Source organism: Danio rerio, chromosome 4 (assembly GCF_052040795.2).
Source record: "Danio rerio strain M-AB ecotype USA chromosome 4, GRCz13ab, whole genome shotgun sequence".
Lineage (NCBI taxonomy): Eukaryota > Metazoa > Chordata > Actinopteri > Cypriniformes > Danionidae > Danio > Danio rerio.
Window position 1 is genome coordinate 78322501 of NC_141024.2, and position 26330 is coordinate 78348830.

Here is a 26330-nt window from a genome sequence, read left to right on the forward strand (position 1 = left end):
TCCGACCATGCGTGATCAGCAAAGAGATAACCAGATGACCAATAATTCTTGGCTAGAAATTGCAACAGCCATGGAAAGGAAGTGTTTTGTTAAAGTTTGGAAAAACCTGGGGGATAAGTTTATTACAACAAAAAAGAGGCCATGGCAAAAGTGGAGACCCAGGTGGTTTTAAGATTACAGAATATGTTTTTCCACCATTTATAGGTTTTACACTGATGGATCATTTTGAAGTTAAAGCAATGTAACAAAAATTAAGTAACAAATTAAGTATTTGATAACTGGAAAATAATATATGAACCCATCGGCTAACAGTATACTGACGCCCAATTTCTAGGCTTTATTGGTGATGATGGACAGGATTGTTGGACCATTATTGCCTTTTCAGCTCATTAGTAGAGGACAGAAACTAGCCAGACAATAATGTATCAATTGTTTAGTGGGCAAAATTTATTTTTTATTTTTTTTGCTATTATTCTTGCCAGAATAATAATAAAAAAAATTGTAGAGTAACCCATGTTCTGTTGTCAGTGATATTTAACTTTAATAGGTAGAACTGTCCGAGATATAAACAAAAGTGAGTGATGCATCAAACTTTGATTTAAAAAATCTTGAAAAGTTATAAAACTTTATAATCATTCATTAATTTTCTTTTTGGCTTAGTTCCTTTATTAATCTGGGGTCGCCATAGCGGAATGAACCGCCAATTTATCCAGCATATGTTTTACACAGCGGATGCCCTTCCAGCTGCAACCCGTTCTCATTTACAACAACAGACAATTTAGCTTACCTAATTCACCTAAAATGCATGTCTTTGGACTGTGGCGAAAACCGGAGCATCTTGAGCAAACCCACGCAACACGGGAGAACATGCAAACTCCACACAGAAATGCCAACCGACCCTGCCAAGGCTTGAACCAGCGACCTTTTTGCCTTGAGTCGAGAGCGCTACCCACTGCCCCACCCCGTCACCCAATGTTGTAATCATAATAAATTATAAAAATAATAAAAAATAATTATTTTTGAAATTAAACAATAAAATTGAACAATATTAAAGATGTGACATAGTCTTAAAAAGTCTTAAATTTGACATTATGATATCTGCAGAAACCCTTTTTTTTTTTTTTTTACAAGACTTCAGTCTATAATCTGAAAAAAAAACATTATGGTAAGAAGACATAACTTAATTTGTGTGATATTTACATTTACATTTACATTTACATTTAGTCATTTAGCAGACGCTTTTATCCAAAGCGACTTACAAATGAGGACAAGGAAGCAATTTACACCACTAAGAGCAACAATGAATAAGTACTAAAGGCAAGTTTCAGGTCTGTAAAGTCTAAGAAGGGAAGTGTTAGTAATTTTTTTTTTTTTTTTTTTTTTTGTACAGTTAGTGTGATATTCAAATAGGCAATTGCAGATTAGGAAGTGAAGTGGAGACTAAATAGTTGATTTTTAGTCGTTTCTTGAAAATAGCGAGTGACTCTGCTGTTCTGATGCAGTTAGGGAGTTCATTCCACCAACTGGGCAGATTGAGCGTGAGCGTTCGCGAAAGTGATTTTTTCCTCTTTGGGATGGAACCACGAGGCGACGTTCATTCACAGAACGCAAGTTTCTGGAGGGCACATAGATCTGCAGAAGTGAGTGCAGATAAGAAGGTGCTAGGCCAGAAGTCACTTTGTAGGCAAACATCAGAGTTTTGAATTTGATGCGAGCAGCAACTGGCAGCCAGTGCAAACGGACTAGCAGCGGAGTGACGTGTGCTCGTTTAGGTTCATTGAAGACAACTCGTGCTGCTGCATTCTGGAGCAGTTGAAGAGGCTTGATAGAGTTAGCTGGAAGCCCAGCTAGTAGAGAGTTGCAGTAATCCAGTTTGGAGAGAACAAGAGCTTGAACAAGGAGTTGAGCTGCATGTTCAGATAAGAAGGGTCGGATCTTTCTGATGTTATAGAGTGCAAATCTGCACGATCGAGCAGTTCTAGAAATGTGGTCAGAGAAGTTTAGTTGGTCATCAATCGTTACTCCAAGGCTTTTCACCATTTTGGATGCAGTAATGGTTGCCCCATCCATCTGGATTGAAAAGTTATGGTGTAGAGTCGGGTTGGCAGAAACTACAAGCATTTCCGTTTTTGCGAGGTTCAGCTGAAGATGATGATCTTTCATCCAGTGTGAAATATCCAACAGGCAGGCTGAGATACGAGCTGGAACCGAGGGATCATCAGGATGAAAAGAGAGGTATAGCTGGGTATCATCAGCATAGCAGTGGTAGGAGAATCCATGTCTCTGGATGACTGGTCCTAGAGATGATGTGTAGATGGAGAAGAGAAGTGGCCCAAGAACAGAGCCTTGAGGTACCCCAGTGTTTAGATGCTGTAGGTTGGACACCTCTCCCCTCCAAGACACCCTGAATGACCTGTCAGAGAGGTAAGATCTGAACCATTGTATAACAGTGCCCGCAACGCCCAGTGACTCAAGCGTAGATAGCAGGATCTGGTGGTTGACAGTGTCAAAAGCAGCTGACAAGTCCAGCAAAATGAGGACTGATGATTTAGAGTCTGCTTTAGCCAGTCTGAGATCCTCCACGACCGAGAGCAGGGCAGTCTCAGTTGAGTGGCCTTTCTTAAAGCCGGATTGCTTGTTGTCCATGAGATTGTTTTGAGTAAGAAAGTCCAGGACTTGATTGAACACTACTTTCTCCAGAATCTTGGCCATGAATGGAAGCAGGGATACTGGTCTGTAGTTTTCAAGTAGCGTATGGTCCAGGTTGGGTTTCTTTAGCAGTGGGGTTACCCTAGCCTGCTTAAATGTAGTGGGGAATAAACCAGAGTCAAGAGATGTGTTAATTATGTGAGTCAGTGTTGGTATGACTGCAGGAGAGATGGCTTGCAAGAGATGAGAGGGAATGGGATCGAGTGGACAGGTGGTTGCATGGCTAGATAGCACAAGTTTGGACACCTCAGACTCAGAGAGCTGAGAAAAAGAGGTGAGTGTGTGTGGTGTTGGTGTTGTATCTTGCGTGTTTGTTGTAGGTGCAGCAAATTGAGCACTGATTTTTGCAGTTTTGGTGCAGAAGAATGTAGCAAAGTCATCAGTAGTAAGTGTGGAGGATGCGGGTGGAGGAGGAGGATAGAGGAGGGAGGAAAATGTTTTAAAAAGTAGGCGAGGATTAGTGGCATTGTTGATTTTCAGACGGTAATACGTCTGCTTTGCAGAAGTAACCTCAGCTGAGAAAGAGGACAGAAGAGTTTGGTATGTTAAGAGCTGTGCAGGATTTTTAGTTTTCCGCCAAATTCTCTCCACAGCCCGAAGTTTTGAGCGATGCTCACGGAGAGCATCCGAGAGCCAGGGTGCAGGAGGACTGGCACGGGCTGGCCTGGATGCAAGAGGACATAATCGGTCTAGACATGATGCTAGTGTGGAGCAGAGTGTATTAGTGGCACTGTTCGAATCAAGTGCAGTGAGTTTGCGAGATGGAGGAAGAGAGTCTGAAACAATGGTGGATAGTCTATTGGGTGAGAGAGATCTTAGGTTTCTGCGAAAGGTAACCAGTGTAGGAGTGTGTGGCGGCTCAGGAGTAATGTGGATGTTGAGAGACAGAAGGAAATGATCAGATATTTGTAGTGGAGTTACTATTGTTTGATCAGTGAAGCAGTGTCGTGTGTAAATAAGGTCTAGCTGATTACCTGATTTGTGGGTAGCAGAAGTAGGTGCTCTTTTTAGGTCAAAAGAGGCAAGCAAAGTCTGAAAGTCTGCAGCTTGCGGTTTGTCAACGTAAATGTTGAAGTCACCTAGCACCAATAAGGGAGTGGCAAAATTAGAAAAAGATGAGAGAAGAACATCCAGTTCATCTAGGAAGTGACCTAATTTACCTGGTGGGCGGTAGATGACAACCACATTTATGTAGAAGGGGTGGATAATGGTGACTGCATGGAATTCAAAGGAGCTGATTGTTGGCAGGGACGGTATCAGAGTAAATTTCCATTCTTTGGAAATTAGTAGTCCAGTCCCACCCCCTCTCCCTGTCTGACGAGGAGTGTGGGAAAAAGAGAAATTAGCAGAAAGAGTAGCATGTGTAGCAGTGTCCTCCGGCCTCAACCAGGTCTCAGTTAGAGCCATGAGATTATAGTCAGAATATGTAGCTATGGAGGTAATAAAATCAGCCTTGTTAACAGCTGATTGACAATTCCAGAGGCCCACGGAGAGAGAGAGTTGTGAAATAGTAGATACATGTATTGAACGAAGGTTGTGAGGATTACGCCTGCAGCGCACCTCCCGTGTTTTGCGAGTGTTAGTAACAACAGGAATTAGAAAACACATAATAAAAGTGCACTGACAACAAAAAATAAGTGTAAAGTAAAACAATACAGTAAAGTACTCAAGTGCTTTGTCGGTGTCTTTGCTCGGTGGAGTCGCGCAGGTAGAGTCGATGGTCTTTACCCTCGTCGGTCTTCACACGAGGCGGTCTTCACACGAGGCTGCCGCGACCGCTGCCGCGGTGAACTAGTTGTTTATATAACCCCAAAGCACTAGCTGATTGAATTCAGCTGGACACGCCTCGAGAGTCAAAACAAGGGCCGAAACTGAGGCGGACGACGCGAAACCGCGTTTGCGTTCGCTACACAAGCTCTTATAGTAACCAAGGAAACAGTGGCTAAACAACTTCTAGTATTATACACAACTGAAAGCAAGTTTAAATGTCCTACAACTTTACACAAACAGCTGGAAACAAGTCCTCAAACCATACACAACAACTGAAACAAATCTTAAATGTACTTACAGGCTGCTGGTCTAGATGCTGATAAAGTGCTTCTCCTGCCGACTAATGCTAGCGTGCTCGCTATATAGTGATTACCTGGCGTTTGGACACGCCTCCCGAGTCAAAACAAGGGCCGAAACTGAGGCGGACGACGCGAAACCGCGTTTGCGTTCGCTACACAAGCTCTTATAGTAACCAAGGAAACAGTGGCTAAACAACTTCTAGTATTATACACAACTGAAAGCAAGTTTAAATGTCCTACAACTTTACACAAACAGCTGGAAACAAGTCCTCAAACCATACACAACAACTGAAACAAATCTTAAATGTACTTACAGGCTGCTGGTCTAGATGCTGATAAAGTGCTTCTCCTGCCGACTAATGCTAGCGTGCTCGCTATATAGTGGTTACCTGGCGTTTGGACACGCCTCCCGAGTCAAAACAAGGGCCGAAACTGAGGCGGACGACGCGAAACCGCGTTTGCGTTCGCTACACAAGCTCTTATAGTAACCAAGGAAACAGTGGCTAAACAACTTCTAGTATTATACACAACTGAAAGCAAGTTTAAATGTCCTACAACTTTACACAAACAGCTGGAAACAAGTCCTCAAACCATACACAACAACTGAAACAAATCTTAAATGTACTTACAGGCTGCTGGTCTAGATGCTGATAAAGTGCTTCTCCTGCCGACTAATGCTAGCGTGCTCGCTATATAGTGGTTACCTGGCGTTTGGACACGCCTCCCGAGTCAAAACAAGGGCCGAAACTGAGGCGGACGACGCGAAACCGCGTTTGCGTTCGCTACACAAGCTCTTATAGTAACCAAGGAAACAGTGGCTAAACAACTTCTAGTATTATACACAACTGAAAGCAAGTTTAAATGTCCTACAACTTTACACAAACAGCTGGAAACAAGTCCTCAAACCATACACAACAACTGAAACAAATCTTAAATGTACTTACAGGCTGCTGGTCTAGATGCTGATAAAGTGCTTCTCCTGCCGACTAATGCTAGCGTGCTCGCTATATAGTGGTTACCTGGCGTTTGGACACGCCTCCCGAGTCAAAACAAGGGCCGAAACTGAGGCGGACGACGCGAAACCGCGTTTGCGTTCGCTACACAAGCTCTTATAGTAACCAAGGAAACAGTGGCTAAACAACTTCTAGTATTATACACAACTGAAAGCAAGTTTAAATGTCCTACAACTTTACACAAACAGCTGGAAACAAGTCCTCAAACCATACACAACAACTGAAACAAATCTTAAATGTACTTACAGGCTGCTGGTCTAGATGCTGATAAAGTGCTAATATTAATATTAATTTATTAATAATATGTTTAGGCACTAGGCAGTGTTGTTCTGTGGTTTCTGACGGTTCAGTTCGCGAATTAGGTAATTAACAAAGTTTCTCCATAATTTGCAAGTGTTTTTTTTATATATTAAATCATCTATTGATCGTGCAGATAAAAGAGGCATCATTTGAAATGATAAAAAGCCGTGCATTTGTGCATATTTCTGTTATCTTTATACTCAAAATAGCAAAACATTGTTTTTGTAAAATAATCATGGTGCGCAGTGGGTATTGCTATCGCCTCAAAGCAAAAAGTTTTTTGGTTGAAGCCCTGGCTGAGTCAGCTGGTGTTTCTGTGTGGAGTTTGCATGTTCTCCCCATGTTGGCGTGGGTTTCCTTTATAGGTGCTCTATAATTATAATCTATAATTAATGCTGTTTACACACTGTTTTTTTTAAAAGTGTTTATAGCATCTTTAAACGTGTTATGTAAAATGTGTTTTACTGCCTGGATCTTGTCTGACTCCGCATTTATGGATAATTCCACCAATACCGCCAAGCTAAAAAAGTAATTTGTAATTTTGTAATTTGAGTAGTTTTTACGAAGAGTAATTTGTACTTTTACTTGAGTACTTTTTAACACCAGTACTTTTACTTGTAATTGAGTACAATTTCAGCAATGTAACAGTACTTGTAATTGAGTACAATTTTTTTGTACTCTTACCACCACTGCTACCGACTGAGCTATCCGGGCTCCACAACAGTAATATACAAGTAGGCAAGGTTTGGGTTGTGGTCGGCGCAGACCTTTACAGTACACTAAAGTTTACCGTGAGATGGGGTTTTAAGCTTATGGTTGGTGTGGAGGTTGCTAAAACACGACAGGTTACTTTGAGGTTGGGTTTATGGTTTTTGTAGGTGTAGACATCAGTACAACACAATAGTTTGGACTTCATGTCATGTAGGAGACATTAAATAGATCAATGATAACTGCAGAATGTCTTTGTGCTGTTGTGGCAATGAATGGACACTCAACAATTGAAAAGATTCCTTCCATGCCTTAGAAGCGTGACTTGATCAGTACTTATCTACACAGCATGCTGGCATCAAAGATCCTATTTCTCTTATATCATATCCCTAGTCTTCCACACTTTAGGAAACGTAAACATTCAGGACGTGCCATTAGCACAGCCTGCACTAAAAGAAGGCTGGAGATAACGGATGGCAACACAGAGTGCGACACCAATGTCACCTTGAAAAACCTGCCGTGACCCGGATTCGAACCGGGGTTGCTGCGGCCACAACGCAGAGTACTAACCACTATACGATCACGGCGAGCTATGAAACAGCCGTTGTGACCTATGTGTGGTATGTTCCTCCCTGTGATAAGCCCCTTTCTCTTCAGTGAGAACACTCTGTTGTTTTTCTCCTCCTACCAGCACAACGCTTTTCCCAAGAAACAATGGAAATGCAAACAATTGACGACTGCTGCAATTTTAAAAAGGGGGAGGACGTAGTCGGCAGGATTCGAACCTGCGCAGGGAGACCCCAATGGATTTCAAGTCCATCGCCTTAACTACTCGGCCACGACTACAAGACTGCCTGTACTGCCATTTCTTTATGCCTAGTACACATATTGTGCATCCAGATGAAACTTTATCAAGCGATAGCTCAACGGCAAAAGCTGTGGCTCCACAAAATGAGCGTCACACGCCCGAACAGGGACTTGAACCCTGGACCCTCAGATTAAAAGTCTGATGCTCTACCGACTGAGCTATCCGAGCTCCACAACAGTAAGTTACAAGTAGGCAAGGTTTGGGTTGTGGTCGGCGCAGACCTTTACAGTACACTAAAGTTTACCGTGAGATGGGGTTTTAAGCTTATGGTTGGTGTGGAGGTTGCTAAAACACGACAGGTTACTTTGAGGTTCGGTTTATGGTTTTTGTAGGTGTAGACATCAGTACAACACAATAGTTTGGACTTCATGTCATGTAGGAGACATTAAATAGATCAATGATAACTGCAGAATGTCTTTTTGCTGTTGTGGCAATGAATGGACACTCAACAATTGAAAAGATTCCTTCCATGCCTTAGAAGCGTGACTTGATCAGTACTTATCTACACAGCATGCTGGCATCAAAGATCCTATTTCTCTTATATCATATCCCTAGTCTTCCACACTTTAGGAAACGTAAACATTCAGGACGTGCCATTAGCACAGCCTGCACTAAAAGGAGGCTGGAGATAACGGATGGCAACACAGAATGCGACACCAATGTCACCTTGAAAAACCTGCCGTGACCCGGATTCAAACCGGGGTTGCTGCGGCCACAACACAGAGTACTAACCACTATACGATCATGGCGAGCTATGAAACAGCCGTTGTCACCTATGTGTGGTATGTTCCTCCCTGTGATAAGCCCCTTTCTCTTCAGTGAGAACAGTGTTGTTTTTCTCCTCCTACCAGCACAACGCTTTTCCCAAGAAACAATGGAAATGCAAACAATTGATGACTGCTGCAATTTTAAAAAGTAACAGGATGTGGGTATAGTTGGCAGGACTTGAACCTGCGGGAGAACACCCCAACGTATTTCAAGTCGATCGCCTTAACCACTCAGTCATGCCCGAACACGGACTTGAACCCTGGACCCTCTACCGACTCCGCTTAAGCTGGGGAACAATAGTCTGTTTTGGAAGGGGAAGAAAAAAGCACAAGAAAAATAAGAAAATTTGAGAAATTGAGAAAGAAAGAAGCAAAATTAAGGTTATATTTTGTATTTTTTGCCCACCAGAAACTAATCAATGCATATATAACAGTACTGGTTCAAGAAATATGTCCATAAATAACACTTTGGGTAGATCACAAGGTTCAATCCCCGACTGGAGCAGGTATCTAACCAGGTTTAGTAATGGGTCGATCATGAACATTTCGTTCATTTTAAACGAATCTTCAATATGATTTGGGAACTACAAGTCCTCTCAGGATCCGTTCACCTCTCAAGTCCTCTATCGGGTCTGAGTCACTCGTTCATTACGGGCCAATCATACGCGTTTAGAGCAGGAAAAATATTTGATCCGTTCATCTCTCGAGTCCTCTATCGGGTCTGAGTCAATGGTTCCTCAAGGGCCAATAATACGCGTTTAGAGCCGAAAAAAATAATTGATCCGTTCATCTCTCGAGTCCTCTATCGGATTTCAGTCATTCGTTCCTCAAGGGCCAATCATACGCGTTTAGAGCTGGAAAAAGAATTGATCTGTTCATCTCATGAGTCCTCTATTGGGTCTGAGTCACTCGTTCATCATGAGCCCATCATACGCATTTAGAGCCGGAAAAAGAATTGATCGGTTCACCTCATGAGTCAGGTCTGAATTTGGAGAAAAGCTCAGCCACTGCACTTAACACCACCAACACTGGTTTGAAGTGCAGCTCAGGTTAAATACTCTCTCTCCTCTCTAGAAAGATCCAATGATTGCTACCAGGTGGACACAGTTACCTGCAGGGAGAGAGAGAGGAAAAACACAATGCTCATTGTCCACCAAAAGATATGTCTCAGGACGCAAGCCCTGGGATAACCGCTATCACCCTCCTAAAGCATATACAGGCAAGAAATCCATTAATTAGTTGTTATGGAAGTTATTCATTAAGCTTTTAATGTACTACACAAAATGGTAATCTAAATGTTTATTTTATCATTAGTTTTATTTAATATATGTTTTTTTATTGTTATATTTTTTTAAGGTGAATTGCTGGGAATGGAGCACCTTTACAGCCAGACAGGCAAAACCCTGACTCCGGTGCTCCAGAACCCAGAGGAGGAAACAGGCTGGTGGAGGAAGTAGATGACGAGGATCTACAAGATGACGGGTTTGAGGAGGAGATCATGGAGGACATCACAGTTCCAGTGCTGTATGAGGATGACCCCTGCCGTGATCTTAGAAACAGCCTCTCATCTTCGCCTCTGCCTCAGTCCCCAGCATCACTGGCTGAGCTGTCCACATCTGCTGGTGGAGAAGGACAGCTTCCTAGCCCAGCCCCCCAGTGCCGTCACAGCCATCCAAGTCTGGAGACAGTCTCTCTGTTGAGGCTCAGGTAAGATATATTAAGAACTTAACTTGATTTAGTCTTTTTTTATTCCACATATACTACATTTATTCTGTATTTACCAGGGAGTAAATCATTGGACCTGATGGCATTGCTGGGTGGGACAAGGTCCAGGATCTGGCTGCTTATTTGGTAGGTCTTCGTGAGGCTCCTTACCTCACTGACCTGCAGGTGACAGAGGCCATCCAGCTGTGGACAGCTCTCCTGGATGTTGATAAACAGCGCATCAACTACCAGCCTCGACATAAGCCTCAGCTGACACATGCGCGTTTTAAGGCACCTTAGCGCTCCGGAGTCACTCCAGGTGTGGAGAACGTCAAGCGCTGTCTGATTGGACATCCTGGGGGTCCAGCACAGTGGCCTAGCACCAGCCGCTTGGTTGAGGCCATTTGTACAAAGCTGTGTGCCGTTCACAAGTCCACTTCCAAGAAGGCTGGTGTTCGCACGCCCAGGTGGTCTAAAATACTGACCGATTACCACCACATCCGGGATCTGGTGCTTGGCAGTCGCAGGCTGATGGATGAAACAGTGATCCAGCTTTTTGAGCTAAACCAGAAGACGCTTATTCAGTGGTAAGCAAAGCACATTATTTTCTTTAAATTACCTGAATACTTCTAAATTAATATATATGTATAATACATATCATTTATTATCAGGTTTCAACGGAGGCAAAAGGATCAGGAAATGAGTGTACTCACTCAGGGACTGACTCCACTTGATCCAATTGCTGTGGCAGATACGCAGCTTCCTTTGCCGAGGGAAAAATTGGACGAGGCACCATCAACATCAGGCCCCAAACACCAGTTTGTCTTTCCTCCAAATAAAGAAGGACAGGCACCTCTTATTCGACCTGGTCGAAAGTCTGCTTCTGCAACCACCACAGTTTGCTCCTTCCTGCCGGATGCCACCACGGTGTGCTCCTTTCCACTGGCCCCCACGACGGTATGCCCCATTGCGCCAACCCCCACCACAGTCTGCCACATTGCACCGGCCCCTACCATGGTGTGCCCCGTCACACCGACCTTCACCACAGTGCGCCCCATCTCGCCAGCTTCCACCACAGTGTGCCCCATCATACCAGCCTCCACCACAGTGCGCCCTATTGCGCCGGCCCCCACCACAGTGCGCCCCATTGTGTCTGCCCCCACCACGGTGTGCTGCTTTCCACCGACCCTTAGCACGGTGTGCCCCATTGCACCACCCCCCATAGCACCAGGTGTTATGCAGCCCATTTCAGGACCTGAATCATTGTTTGGCACACTTGTTTTTAACCCAGACATGAGTGTGTCAATGGTGATTCCATCATTTGCTGCACCAACATCCAGTGCAGTCCCAGCTTCACCTGCACCTGCTGTTCCTCCACCTGCACCTGCTCCACCTGCACCTGCTGTTCCTCCACCTGCACCTGCACTTCAAATGGCAAATCCTTAGAGAACTGGTTGGCAGAACAGCGCCAGCAAAATAAAGGACAAACTCCAGCTCCAGAATAAAGGACAAATTGCTGTATATATTTTTGTAAATGTTACATGGGTACTCTCTCTCTCTCTCTCTCATTTTATTTAATTATTGTGTGTTAATATTTAGCATTTTAAAGTGGCACTTATAGGCCCACTCTTATTTTGTCTTGTGTGTACTTATTTAATATTTGTGTGTATTTTATGTAAAAATATATTTATATTTCTTAAAAAAAAAAACATTTTATACATTGCTTAAATACTATATTTTATATATTATGTGCCCCCACTCTTGCGTTTTATTATTTATTTATATTATTGTTTAATATATTGTGTATATAAAAATAAATATATATATATAGTGTTGTTTTTATATAATGTGTATAATAAATAAATATATTTATAAATAGTATTGTTTTAATATATTATATGTGCATAATAAATAAATATATATTGTATTGTTTTTATTTATTGTATATTATATAGTTTATATATTAAGATATGTTTTTATTTTGTTTTTTACATTTTTTAAATTGTTTTGCGATTTTAATATTTGTATTCATTTTAATAAACCATTTTGCATATTACTTGTTTTTGTGTGCATTCATTTAAAGTTATTACATAAAGAAATACAACACACACACACATATATATATATATATATATATATATATATATATATATATATATATAGTATAGTATATATTTATATATTAATACATAAATATATATATAATATACTTATATATACATAAACATGCATACATATGTTTAATTGAAACATTTTCATTCATTTTTAATTAACGTAATATGCTTTTTAAGAACAATATCCACATAATAATCCGCTGAAACCGACACTGATTGGATATTGTGTTACACAGATCGTGTGTTCGAATCCAGCACGCAAAAAATGACATTTAGAATGACATGCAATATGTAACCAAAATACCACATTATGCAGTCACAAAGCCGCGAACACTACTGCAAGCGAAATTTGTCACATTTTTCCGTTTTTTTGCGGCTTGTTCGCTTGCGAGTGAGCGAGATGATTGGACCCCTTCCTATGCTAAGCGAGCGCTCTACCATTTGAGCTAATTCCCCTTGGAAAAATTCAAACTGGTAGTTTTTGGTGTGGTCAAAAAAAAAAAAAAAAAGATCACATCTTCTCTGTGGTGGCCTCTTTGCCCTACCTGCGGTTTAGTCGTCAAATTGCCTGGAATAGTGCGCTTTTCTTTTAAAGGCCCTACCTGGTCCTGCTCCAGTAAACGTGTGAGGAGTCCTGCATGCCGAATGACGAGTTACTCAGAAATCAGTGCACATTGGCACTGCCTTGTATTGACATTCTGCTACTTTCTGGCAAGGCCATTTTCTTTCTTTTTTCTTCTTCTTTTTTTTTTACCTTAGGCCGGGCAGCACCAACCAGAAGACTTGAGGTTCCATGGTGTAATGTTTAGCACTCTGGACTCTGAATCCAGTGATCCAAGTTCAAATCTCGGTGGGACCTTGTTTTTTTACCAGTACTGCACAAAAAACGCTGGAATAGCATTCTTATCTCTTGAAGAAAATGACAGTTACTCTGAGCTTTTTAGCAAACATGGCAGAAAGTGGCCAGTTAGCTCAGCTGGTTAGAGCGTGGTGCTAATAACGCCAAGGTTGTGGGTTCGATCCCCGTACTGGCCAAACTTTTACCCTTTAAGGCCTCAGAGGCATTTCAGGATTCTGCTTAGTCTCACAGACATGTATGCTGCAGGATACTTGTGAAAGGGCAGACTTAATATTTAAAGGTCCCTGGTCCGATCCTGGATTTCAGCAAAACAGTGCTGTTGTTCTATTTTGTGCACAAGGGTCAGGTGACTGAAAGTCACCCAAAAGCCTAGCTGCTTCACCCTTAAGTCCACCTGCTTCCACTTGACCAAAACACTATCTTCCTCCCAGATGGTCACGTTGCTTCTGGCGATGATTCCAATGGCCTGATCGACAGCACTCTATAATGCTATGTATTTAGCGCTTTAATGTCCCACTGCAGACACGCTGCTGAATAAATGAAAACTATGATTTGATAGGGCTTCTGAAGGTTTGCAATGATTTGTACTACACGGAAACCGGCAAAGCTGATGTAAGTAGTTTCGCTTTAAACCCTCAAGGTGCCACCAGCTTTGCAATAAAAGCCAATGTAAAAAGGCATGAAAACAGAGGTGGAGAATGCAGTCATTGTTCCCGCTACCTCTAACACTTAACCATTTGAGCTAATTCCCCTCAGAGCAATCAAAAATTGGCAATTTTCGACGTGGTCAAAATAGAAAAAAAAGATCAAATTTGCTCTGTGGTGGCCTCTTTGCCCTGCCTGCCGTTTAGTCATCAAATTGCCTGGAATAGTGTGCTTTTCTTTTGAAGGCCCTACCTGGTCCTGCTCCAGTAAACGTGTGAGGAGCCCTGCATGCCGAATGACGAGTTACTCAGAAATCAATGCACATTGCCACCGCCTTGTATTGACATTCTGCTACTTTCTGGCAAGGCCGTTTTATTATTATTTTTTTTCACATTTTTTTCTCTTTAGCCTGGGCAGCACCAACTGGAAGACTTTTATTAAGCTTGGTAGTAAGTGGCCGGTTAGCTCATACTGCCACCTGTAAGTCGTGGTTATTCTTGGTTACACCGGCCAATCACTTTGTGAGCTGGAACCAAGATTCACCCTATTCTTGGTTAAGGCAGCCAATCGTGTTCCGAGTTACAATGAACGCTATGGCCAATCAGAGCCCTTATACCATCCATGATTTGTACTGTAATAAAAGATTTCGACGCGGATTAATTCGGATACCAATTGCAAAGCAAGTATTTTTTTAACAAGGTGGTTTAAATGAATAACCATTACAGTAACGTTAATTACTACAACACGATTATTATATGATTGTTATAGATGTTTTATAACGTTATTTGGTAAGATTAATGTTAGCCGACCAAGCAAACTGTACAGTTTTACTACAAACATTTTAATGCAGTTATTAATTAATTAATATGGATCATGCATGATTGCATCACTAATAATAAACCAACAATATAAGGGTCACACATCAATCCATCACTAATAATAATGTTATTATTATTAGTGGTGTATTAAATTGTGACCCTTATATTATTGGTTTATTATTAGTGATGCAATTATGCGTGATCCATATTGTTTTATGCTTTATGATTAGTGATGTATTATGCGTGAGCATTATTACATTAGTTTATGATTAGTGATGTTGTGATATGTGAGCGTTATTATACTATTTGTTTATAATTAATGACTGATGAATTGAGCCTTATATTTATTATTAGTGAAGTGATTCATTAATGTGTGAGAATAATGCACTGGCATTATTGTACCTATGGTAGTAAATGACAATATAAAGTGAAGTAATGTATAATAACTGCATTAAAATGTTTGTAGTAAAACTGTACAGTGTGCTTGGTCGGCTAACATTAATCTTAACAAACAACGTCATATAACATCTATAACAATCATATAATAATTGTCTTGTTGTAATTAATGTTACTGCAATGGTTATTCATTTAAACCAACTTGTTATAAAAATACTTACTTTGTAATTGTTGTCCGAATTAATCCACAACGAAATCTGTTAATACAGTACAAATCATGAATGTTATAAGGGCTCTGATTGGCCATAGCGTTCATTGTAACTCGGAACATGATTGGCTGCCGTAACCAAGAATAGGGTGAATCTTGGTTCCAGCTCGGGACAAGATTGGCCAGCGTAACCAAGAATTAAAAAAAATCTTGGTTCCAACTCGGACCATGATTGGCCGGTGTAACCAAGAATAACCACGAATTACAGGTGGCAGTATCCGCCACTGGCCCAGTTTGCGTCAGCAGTGCTCATTAGCATGCTGCTTGGAAAGAGGACACGGCTCGGTCAACATGCAGTTCCTTCAACGCTTGCTGTGCTTTCTTGTCATGGCAAGTTGTGGTGTCGATAGGATGCTCTAACACAGAGCATGTGACAGTCCCTCCCAAGAAGAACTGTGATCCAGGCTCTGAGACTTTCTCTTCTCCAGAAGGAGGTTGCAAATGTTAGAGTTATTTTTGTCAGAGCAGCTGCAGCACACCTGGGTGGAAGCCCACAGCTAGGCTTGATGGTCTAGCCTGGTGGTCTAGTAATTAGGATTCGGCGCTCTCACGGCCGTGGTCCGAGTACGATTCCTGGTCAGGGAACTTCCTTTTCACCTCCATGGTGAACTTCGAGCAGTGGTGCCGATGATATCTTCGCAAAGGCAAGAAAGCGGCTCTGAGCACAAAAGTCATCCTTTGAGCTGGAGTCGAACCTGGGACCTAAGAATTGGTCCTACAGTCCTTCACTCTACCAGCTGAGTTATCAAAGTCTTATGTAGCAGTTCCACAACCACACCCTATAAGGTAGCTGCAGTCCGACCGCTGGCCAAAAAGGACAGGAGCAAAAGTACTTAAGCCTTCCCATACCGGGAGTCGAACCCGGGTCACCTGGGTGAAAATCAGGAATCCTGACTGCTAGACCATATGGAAAAAGCCACTTTTGAAACCCAGTCTTGGCACAAACTCCAGTTCTTTCTGATTGCTGGCACGACCCTGCTCCGCTTGAACAAGTGCCACTCATACACTTAAGCATTCTCTCATACACAGTTTCTTGGTTTCCATAACCGAGAATCTTCTGATCCATAGTCATAAGCGCTAACCTTTGTGCCACTCTGTTCAGCACCTTGTTAGCACATTGCTTGAAGCAAGGACAAGGCTCTGTCAACCCGGAGTTCCTTCACCACACATTCTGCTTTGTTTTTTATGGCAAGAGGTTGTGTGGATGGGATGCTCTTACAGGATTCCTGACAGTCCCTCCATAGAAGATCTGAGATTCAGGGTCGGAGACTCTCTCCTCTCCAAGAGGAGGTTAAAAGTCTTTTGTGTCTCTGTGTCAGAGCACTTAGGTGTTGCTGCAGCTCAGAGACCTACAAGTGGAGGAGATTACACTGCAAGTTGGCTGGATGGCCTCTAAGGGGTTGGCAGTTATGCCACACGTAGGCTGGGTTTGCGATTGATGTAGCTGTAGTAGACATTCATAAAAATAAAAAGAATTAAAACTGGTTACTCTGAGGTTGTGTTTAGGGTTGGGGTAGGTGTAAAATTGAATAAAACGTAGCGGTTTACTGTGAGGTTGGGCCTAGGGCTGGGGTAGGTGTGATTTTAATAAACTGCAATAGGTTGTATTCTGTGCCATGTACAAGACATTGAATCAATGAAACCCTCATGGAGGTTTGTTACTGTGAGGTTGGGTTAAGAGTTGGGGTAGGTTGGGTTGTAAAATAGAAATCAGTTTTTATTATTTTTGTCTCTTTCTTTTAATCAAACAATTGTTTGTATTGGTCATGTAAGGGTCATATATTAACTGAACTTCTAATGTTGTGGGTGAGTGCTGTGCATACTAATTAGCATTTTTGCAGAAGTAGATAGATGCGGGTCCAAAATTAAATTCAGCTCTGCAAAAACTTCCTGTCTGAAGAGAGGTGTTAAAACTGAACACAGAACACAGAAAGATGTATACTTTGTTGTTGGGCAGAGAATTCATAGAAAAAGAGGAAGTATGTCGAAGGGGCGGCCAATGGAGGACTGAACAAAGACTGACAAGTGACGTTACACCAAAACTCCACCTGTTAAGATCAGTTGTGTATATATGCTGAAGTCAGGAAATGTATGTTAGTTGCGAACCTCTTGAATGTAATTCTTTTATTGCATTGGGGTATTGTAACTCAGAGCTCTGTCATCGAATTATTCATTTATATCTAATAAATTACTAATATTTTTAGCATTGAAGAAATGCAAGATATTCCAACAGTAAAGCATGAGACTCTTAATCTCAGAGTCCTGGGTTCGAGCCCAACGTTGGGCGTTTCTGTTACTTTTCTCTCTCTCTTTCAGCAAACTTACATTAGGGTTCTTATAGTAGACCATTTGAAACAAAGTTCCGCCTTTCTACAACTGTAGGTGATCTTTCACTAAGTCTCTGTGGCACAATAAGTTAGCGCGTTTGGCTGTTAACTGAAAGGTTGGTGGTTCAAGCCCACCTAGGGACGAGTTAGGCTTTATGCTGCCTTGCAACTGCTAACACATGCACTGGGCATATATCCTGGGCCACATTCTGTCCTGTGTTACAAGATGAAATCAGGATTTTGCAGAAGATTGTCACGGGTAGGGAAGGTATTACTGTAAACGGTGTCTAGCTCTGAAAATTGGCTCCTCATTAGCTTGGCTAGTTCAGTCGGTAAAGCATGAGACCCTTAATCTCAGGGTCGTGGGTTCGAGCCCCACGTTGGGTGTTTCTGTTGCCTCTCTCTCTCTCTCAGCAAACTTTCATTAGGATTCATATAGCAGACCCTTTGAAACAAAGTTCCGCCTTTCTACCACTGTGGGTGACCTCTTACTAAGTCTCTGTGGCGCAATCGGTTAGCGCGTACGGCTGTTAACTGGATGGTTGGTGGTTCAAGCCCACCCAGGGACGAATTAGGCATTTTGCTGCCTTGCAACTGCTAACACGTGCACTGGGCATATATCCTGGGCCACATTCTGTCCAGCGTTACAAGATAAAATCAGGATTTAGCAGAAGATTGTCACAGGTAGGGAAGGTATTGCTGAAAACGGTGTCTAGCTCTTGAAAAAGGTTCTTATCAGCCCGGCTAGCTCAGTCGGTAGAGCATGAGACTCTTAATCTCAGGGTCGTGGGTTCGAGCCCCACGTTGGGCGTTTCTGTTACTTTTCTCTCTCTTTCTCAGCAAACTTTCATTAGGGTTCATATAGCAGACCTTTTGAAACAAAGTTCCGCCTTTCTACTACTGCTAAACCGTGCACTGGACATAGATCCTGGGCCACATTCTGTCCAGCGTTACAAGATGAAATCTGGATTTAGCAGAAGATTGTCACGGGTAGGCGAGGTAATACTGAAAACGGTGTCTAGCTCTTGAAAACGCTTTTCATCCGCCCGGCTAGGTCAGTTGGTAGAACATGAGACTCTTAATCTCTGGGTCGTGGGTTAGATCCCCACGTTGGGCGTTTCTGTTGCCTCTCTCTCTCTCAGCAAACTTTCATAAGGGTTCATATAGCAGACCATTTGAAACAAAGTTCCGCCTTTCTACCACTGTAGGTAACCTTTTACTAAGTCTCTGTGGCGCAATCGGTTAGCGCGTTCGGCTGTTAACTGAAAGGTTGGTGGTTCAAGCCCACCCAGGGACGAATTAGGCATTTTGCTGCCTTGCAACTGCTAACACGTGCACTGGGCATATATCCTGGGCCACATTCTGTCCAGCGTTACAAGATAAAATCAGGATTTAGCAGAAGATTGTCACAGGTAGGGAAGGTATTGCTGAAAACGGTGTCTAGCTCTTGAAAAAGCTTCTTATCAGCCCGGCTAGCTCAGTCGGTAGAGCATGAGACTGTTAATCTCAGGATCGTGGGTTTGAGCCCCACGTTGGGCGTTTCTGTTACTTTTCTCTCTCTCTCTCTCTCAGCAAACTTACATTAGGGTTCATATAGCAGACCTTTTGAGACAAAGTTACGCCTTTCTACCACTGTAGGTGACGTGTCACTAAGTCTCTGTGGTGCAATTGGTTAGCGAGTTTGGCTGTCAACTGAAAGGTTGGAGGTTCAAGCCCACCTAGTGACGAATTAGGCATTTTGCTGCCTTGCAACTGCTAACACGTGCACTGGGCATATATCCTGGGCCACATTCTGTCCAGCGTTACAAGATGAAATCATGATTTAGCAGAAGATTTTCACGGGTAGGGAAGGTATCGCTAAAAACGGTGTCTAGCTCCTGAGACGCTTATTATCAGCCTAGCTAGCTCAGTCGGTAGAGCATGAGACTCTTTATCTCAGGGTCGTGGGTTCGAGCCCCAGCTTGGGCGTTTCTGTTACTTTTCTCTCTCTTTCTCAGCAAACTTTCATTAGGGTTCATATAGCAGACCTTTTGAAACAAAGTTCCGCCTTTCTACTACTGCTAAACCGTGCACTGGACATAGATCCTGGGCCACATTCTGTCCAGCGTTACAAGATAAAATCAGGATTTAGCAGAAGATTGTCACGGGTAGGCGAGGTAATACTGAAAACGGTGTCTAGCACTTGAAAAAGCTTTTCATCCGCCCGGCTAGGTCAGTCGGTAGAACATGAGACTCTTAATCTCTGGGTCGTGGGTTAGATCCCCACGTTGGGCGTTTCTGTTGCCTCTCTCTCTCTCAGCAAACTTTCATAAGGGTTCATATAGCAGACCATTTGAAACAAAGTTCCGCCTTTCTACCACTGTAGGTAACCTTTTACTAAGTCTCTGTGGCGCAATCGGTTAGCGCGTTCGGCTGTTAACTGAAAGGTTGGTGGTTCAAGCCCACCCAGGGACGAATTAGGCATTTTGCTGCCTTGCAACTGCTAACACGTGCACTGGGCATATATCCTGGGCCACATTCTGTCCAGCGTTACAAGATGAAATCATGATTTAGCAGAAGATTGTCACAGGTAGGGAAGGTATTGCTGAAAACGGTGTCTAGCTCTTGAAAAGGCTTCTTATCAGCCCGGCTAGCTCAGTCGGTAGAGCATGAGACTCTTAATCTCAGGATCGTGGGTTTGAGCCCCACGTTGGGCGTTTCTGTTACTTTTCTCTCTCTCTCAGCAAACTTACATTAGGGTTCATATAGCAGACCTTTTGAGACAAAGTTACGCCTTTCTACCACTGTAGGTGATGTGTAACTAAGTCTCTGTGGTGCAATTGGTTAGCGAGTTTGGCTGTCAACTGAAAGGTTGGAGGTTCAAGCCCACCTAGGGACGAATTAGGCATTTTGCTGCCTTGCAACTGCTAACACGTGCACTGGGCATATATCCTGGGCCACATTCTGTCCAGCGTTACAAGATGAAATAATGATTTAGCAGAAGATTGTCACGGGTAGGGAAGGTATCGCTAAAAACGGCGTCTAGCTCCTGAGATGCTTAATATCAGCCTAGCTAGCTCAGTCAGTAGAGCATGAGACTCCTAATCTCAGGGTCGTGGGTTCGAGCCCCAGCTTGGGCGCTTCTGTTACTTTTCTCTCTCTTTCTCAGCAAACTTTCATTAGGGTTCATATAGCAGACCTTTTGAAACAAAGTTCCGCCTTTCTACTACTGCTAAACCGTGCACTGGACATAGATCCTGGGCCACATTCTGTCCAGCGTTACAAGATAAAATCAGGATTTAGCAGAAGATTGTCACGGGTAGGCGAGGTAATACTGAAAACGGTGTCTAGCTCTTGAAAAAGCTTTTCATCCGCCCGGCTAGGTTAGTCGGTAGAACATGAGACTCTTAATCTCTGGGTCGTGGGTTAGATCCCCACGTTGGGCGTTTCTGTTGCCTCTCTCTCTCTCAGCAAACTTTCATAAGGGTTCATATAGCAGACCATTTGAAACAAAGTTCCGCCTTTCTACCACTGTAGGTGTTGGGATAAATTGCAGATCGTCTGTGTGTTTCCTCAGTAAGCTGGAGCTCCAGGAAGGCAACAACAACTGAGAGATGTGAATCCAACAGTTTATTGCTCTCTTCTAAAGAAGTCTGGGGTATTCCCAGCTTTTATACATCATACTCAGGGTTACATGGGTTATGAATACGTGCAAATATTCAGCTCAGTTAGGCAGAACAATTTTATCCAGTGCTCAAGAATGTCAAGGCGCAACGTCAAGGCGTCTAGTACAGGGACAACTTACAATAAGATAAGACACAGTTACAAAACAGAATATTTGGAGAGTGACTACATGGATATTTCTTTCAATCCCCTCTTCCAGGCTCTGTTTTTACAAGAGCCTGGATCATACCATATTCTCATAAACTCTATTTGTTAAATGGTTACCCTCAGTTCCATTCATAGCTAAATGTTCATACCCTTTACCTAAGGCATTAACCATCCTATACATTCGTTCCATAAAACATCTCAGAAGACATGGACCAAAAATACATACACATAAGAAAATAATAAGTACCGGTACTACCATTGAGACATATGGAGCCAATGATCCAAACAGGCTTTCTAAAAATCCCAATCCCCAATTATAATTTCTTTCCTTCATCTCATCCTCGTACACCTGTGATGATATCCTTTTCATCGCCTTTACAGCTTGTCCTACTCGTCCAAGATCCTCATCATCCGCGGGAACGTAAGTGCAGCATTGGCTCTCTCCGACCAGGGAGCAGACCCCGCCCCTTTCCGCTAAGAGCATGTCCAGAGCCAGTCTGTTTTGCATAGTCATTAGTCTCAGAGCTCTCATCTCCTCTCTTAGTCCAGAAATGGCATCCGTGGTACTGTTAATAAAAGAGGCCAGTCTATAATGCATGATCTCTTGCTGTTTTAAGGCATCTGCTACGCCAAAACTGGGAATCATAGCCTCCCAGAATCTAGTCCAGTGTGATCTCATACGGTGTTCGTCGGGTACGTTGTCCTGGAGAACTGACCTCCGTTCCCTTCCGGATTGTCTGGCAAGATGCATGACAGTGACCATGTGTTGTAATTGGATCACAGTACAAAGACCAGTCCAATTGGTGGGGTAAGTGTTGAAGATGGTTTCTCCCCCACAATACCAGTACCAGTCATCGGCCAGGACCGCATCCTGTCTCGGCCAAGTGGGGACACAGGTTACATTGCTGCGTTGACAGTATGTGTTGTTCAGGTTGTAACATGCCGTGACAGCTGTCTCATTTGTGATATTAGCACATTTAAGTTTGTTCAGTTCACAGGTGCCTGGGATGTAACGTGGACAAACACTTAGTAGAGAACTATATTTTTTATTCTTTCGCCACGGTAAATATACCCCTGAAAATCGATCCCTTTCGCCAATTATTATATTACTATCTTTAGCTCTTAAGGTGGATACATTACCTCCATTTGTCCCATAAAAGCAAAAAGAAAAAGTGAACCCCTGTGGTTTCGTCAACAAAATATTCAAACCCATAGTTCTAGGTGTAGGTATTACAACAGAATGATTCTTTCTGCTAGTTGATTTGCAAAGAGGCTCCCATGTTTTCTTGTTAGAAACACATGTGGGGCGCCACTCATAAATATCTCCCAAAGCATTTGTACAAAAAGCAAGTTTAGTACATGTAAAAGGCAAAGGTTTCAAGGATATAGTCACAGCAGAGGAGAACACTTCTTGGCAGACAACACATGACTCATTGGTTGTCTGTCGTGCAGTCCAGTTAGCATACTGCCAGAATAAGTTGTGTACTTCAGTGTGGGCCTGTGTCAGTCCCAGTAGGGTTATCAGTAGAAGTAGTCTGCAAAACAAAAACTATTAATATCATATCATAGACATTTACTTCAATGGTTTCACTCTGGTGCCATGGATCCACTGTGGAAAAAGATCAGTTAATACAGCAGTGCGTGTAACAGCCAGAACCTCAGCTGGCCCTTCGTATTTGGGGTCAGTTAAATCTTTCTGGGGTTTTATATCTTTTATTAGCACCTTGTCCCCTATCTGGAAAGGGTGTGCTGCCTCAAGTGGAATTTCAGGGTGTTTCTTTGTTACCCTTTCCCAATACTGATTAAGTTTCTGAATTAGGGCCGCTGAGAATTCTGACATGTGGTTAGAAAGCTCAATACCCACTCCCATAATTCCCCCTTGCCATGGGATAGGGAAAGGTCTTCCCATGACCACCTCATATGGTGATAAAGAATCCAAATTTGCTTGTGGTGTCATTCTCAAATCTGCTAGTACTATTGGTAAAATTTTTACCCAATCTTTATGACCGTGTTGTCTTAAGGCCTTCTTTATCTTTCCTTTCAAGGTTCTGTTAGTTCGCTCCACAAATCCAGATGATTGTGGATGATAGGGTATGTGGAAACGGCAATTTATATTTAATTCAGTTGCCAATTGTTGCGTTACCTTTGATGTAAAAGGTGTTCCTTTATCTGAATCGATACTTTGTGGGATCCCATATCTAGGTATAATTTCAGAGATCAATTTCTGTGTTACCACCTTTGCATTTTCCCTTGAGCAGGGAAAAGCTTCTACCCATTTTGAAAATTTATCCACGCAAACCAGTAGATACTTAAACTGGTCCCCTCTTGGGCATATGCGTGAAATCTACTTGCCATTCAGAAAAAGGTGTGATTGGTCTTGGTAAATGTTGGTGCTGTGCCACAGGCTTTGATACATTATATTGAGCGCATATAAGGCATTTGTCAAGTATGTTATTAATGGTGGTTTCTAGTTTTGGGACACAAAACAAAGATCGCATCGTTTCATGTACCCTTCTTCGTCCACGATGAGTGACACCATGAAATTCGTGAACGAGGAATGACAGTGCCACATGTGGGAGACATAGGCGACCAGTCTTGTCGTGCCATAGACCCATCTTTTCATCAAACGTGGAAGAAAAGGCGTCCCAGAAGGACTTATCCTCGTCAGTGGCTGATGCTTGTAACATAGCCAAATCAATGTCAGGGAGCATCCCCGAAGCCGAGGTTGTAGACAACAAGGAAACGTGCATAGAGTCCTCAGGTAAAGGCTGTTGTGCTGCTATTAGCATGTCGGTCAGCCAAAGCGTTTCCTTTGGCTTCATCAGTGTGTTCCTTCGAATGGCCCTGAGTTTTAACAATGGCCAGTTGCGAGGGAAGATGGCAAGCCGTTATTAAATCAGTTATGAGGGTATGGCTGCGCACCCCCCATTTGTTGGAGGGCGACATTCAAAGTTTGATCGAACAGACCATCGCCAGTCATCGTTCGAAGCCTTTGCTTGAGCTGTTCTGGAGTCATTTGAGATTGATCAGATAATTGAAATTAAAGTATCTTCTGAACATCTGGAGTACAGTTACTAATAAAGTGGAAATAAACAGTGGTTGTGGCTGCCTTTTAGGGAGATCAAATCCTCCCAGATGTATCCAAGCATTGGAAAAACGCTGGAGGAAGGCAGAAACTGTCTCTTTCTTTTCCTGCTTACAGCTGGTCACGTGTGACAAGTCTCTATGAGCACAACGAGTGTCCACAAGGTAAGCAGTAAGCTGTCGCTTCAGGATATCTATAGCACCCTGTTCGTCCCGCCAGTAAAAGTACGGTACATCTTTTGTGTATTCTTGTTCCTCATAATCCCCTTCTTTAATTTTTACTCTACGTATCATTTGCTGGGGTTGTAGTTTAACCTCATCATTTTTAGAGCACAAGCAAGGAACAGCATCAATGAGGGCTGTCTCATCATATTGAGACCCCATTTTGTTCATCAATATAAATTTATAATCAGCTCCTGTAAGCTGTGCATTTCTAGAGACACGTATCATAGTTTCTACAAATTCTACTGGCCTGCTCATATCAGGAAGCAGTGAAATGACATCCTTGAGCTGTGTTGCGGAGGGAGGGGTTACTTCAGCATGTCCCCCTTTCTTTGAGACCCATAGGAAAGCCTGATTATCCCCTTGGTCTGGTTTCTCTGTGTGAAGCCCCTCTAATTCTTGTACAGGATACAGAGGCATCCTCTGATGTGCCTTTGCTTGCCCCTCATCAGGAATGGGGGAGGAGAGGGTAGGAGTAGGAACAGTAACTGTAACTGAGGGAACAGTAACAACAGGGGCTGGAGGCACTTTGGGTGTCTCCTTTCTTTTTACCTCAATCTTTGATGCTGAGCCTGTAAGAGGCTTCGGAATTAATTTCTTTACCTCTTTTGGTAGGTTAATATTTTGTTTATCATTCCACACACTCATCATCTTCATCCAGATTTCATAACCCTTTCTCATATAATCATGGTCCCATTCGGGATCTCCTTCACTTTCATAAATTAATTTGTGAGCCCGTTTTAGCACATGGGGGTCAAATGACCCACCTCTAGGGTAGGGACGCATCGCTTGTGCCTCAGTCCACCCTGCTAGATTATCTAACCATGGATTAGTGTAATATCCCCACCCACATCGATACATCCAATCTTTAGGGCCTTCCCTTATCTCAGGCTTGGGGTATGAACCATCCATGTTAGTAAATACTTACTAGAAAACACACAGAATGATCGTTTTACTTTTGTATAGCGCGCTCTTCTTGGCTTTTCAGGGAAAATCCCAGCCAAGGATTACTCAGTTCAGTAATGAAGCTTATCAGGCAGTCAAACCAAATTCATGTCTTGCCAGCTTCCTGAACACTCAGTTCAGTGATGAAACTAATCAGGTAGTCAAAGCCAAATTCATGTCTTACCTGATCAGCTTCATCACGTCGGGGGTCACCAAGTTGTTGGGATAAATTGCAGATCGTCTGTGTGTTTCCTCAGTAAGCTGGAGCTCCAGGAAGGCAACAACAACTGAGAGATGTGAATCCAACAGTTTATTGCTCTCTTCTAAAGAAGTCTGGGGTATTCCCAGCTTTTATACATCATACTCAGGGTTACATGGGTTATGAATACGTGCAAATATTCAGCTCAGTTAGGCAGAACAATTTTATCCAGTGCTCAAGAATGTCAAGGCGCAACGTCAAGGCGTCTAGTACAGGGACAACTTACAATAAGATAAGACACAGTTACAAAACAGAATATTTGGAGAGTGACTACATGGATATTTCTTTCAGTAGGTAACCTTTTACTAAGTCTCTGTGGCGCAATCGGTTAGCGCGTTCGGCTGTTAACTGAAAGGTTGGTGGTTCAAGCCCACCCAGGGACGAATTAGGCATTTTGCTGCCTTGCAACTGCTAACACGTGCACTGGGCATATATCCTGGGCCAC

General features: G+C 42.8%; 1 protein-coding gene and 11 non-coding genes across 13 annotated transcripts in view; 8 read left to right on the forward strand and 4 right to left on the reverse strand.

The window, feature by feature from the left end:
- Positions 1 to 26330, forward strand: part of si:dkey-220a11.5 — a 765979-nt gene that overhangs the window by 614417 nt on the left and 125232 nt on the right. The window lies entirely within an intron of this gene.
- Positions 1 to 26330, reverse strand: part of LOC141381532 (uncharacterized) — a 400463-nt gene that overhangs the window by 173967 nt on the left and 200166 nt on the right. The window lies entirely within an intron of this gene.
- On the reverse strand, positions 7315 to 7386 carry trnah-gug (transfer RNA histidin (anticodon GUG)). Its single transcript has one exon. It is a non-coding gene; the product is annotated as a tRNA-His (tRNA).
- Positions 7564 to 7645, reverse strand: trnas-uga (transfer RNA serine (anticodon UGA)). Its single transcript has one exon. It is a non-coding gene; the product is annotated as a tRNA-Ser (tRNA).
- trnak-uuu (transfer RNA lysine (anticodon UUU)) lies at positions 7763 to 7835 on the reverse strand. Its single transcript has one exon. It is a non-coding gene; the product is annotated as a tRNA-Lys (tRNA).
- trnai-aau (transfer RNA isoleucine (anticodon AAU)) lies at positions 13214 to 13287 on the forward strand. The gene has a single exon. It is a non-coding gene; the product is annotated as a tRNA-Ile (tRNA).
- trnak-cuu (transfer RNA lysine (anticodon CUU)) lies at positions 18304 to 18376 on the forward strand. Its single transcript has one exon. It is a non-coding gene; the product is annotated as a tRNA-Lys (tRNA).
- Positions 18789 to 18862, forward strand: trnan-guu (transfer RNA asparagine (anticodon GUU)). The gene has a single exon. It is a non-coding gene; the product is annotated as a tRNA-Asn (tRNA).
- On the forward strand, positions 19032 to 19104 carry trnan-guu (transfer RNA asparagine (anticodon GUU)). Its single transcript has one exon. It is a non-coding gene; the product is annotated as a tRNA-Asn (tRNA).
- trnan-guu (transfer RNA asparagine (anticodon GUU)) lies at positions 19946 to 20019 on the forward strand. The gene has a single exon. It is a non-coding gene; the product is annotated as a tRNA-Asn (tRNA).
- On the forward strand, positions 20612 to 20684 carry trnar-ccu (transfer RNA arginine (anticodon CCU)). Its single transcript has one exon. It is a non-coding gene; the product is annotated as a tRNA-Arg (tRNA).
- trnan-guu (transfer RNA asparagine (anticodon GUU)) lies at positions 26195 to 26268 on the forward strand. The gene has a single exon. It is a non-coding gene; the product is annotated as a tRNA-Asn (tRNA).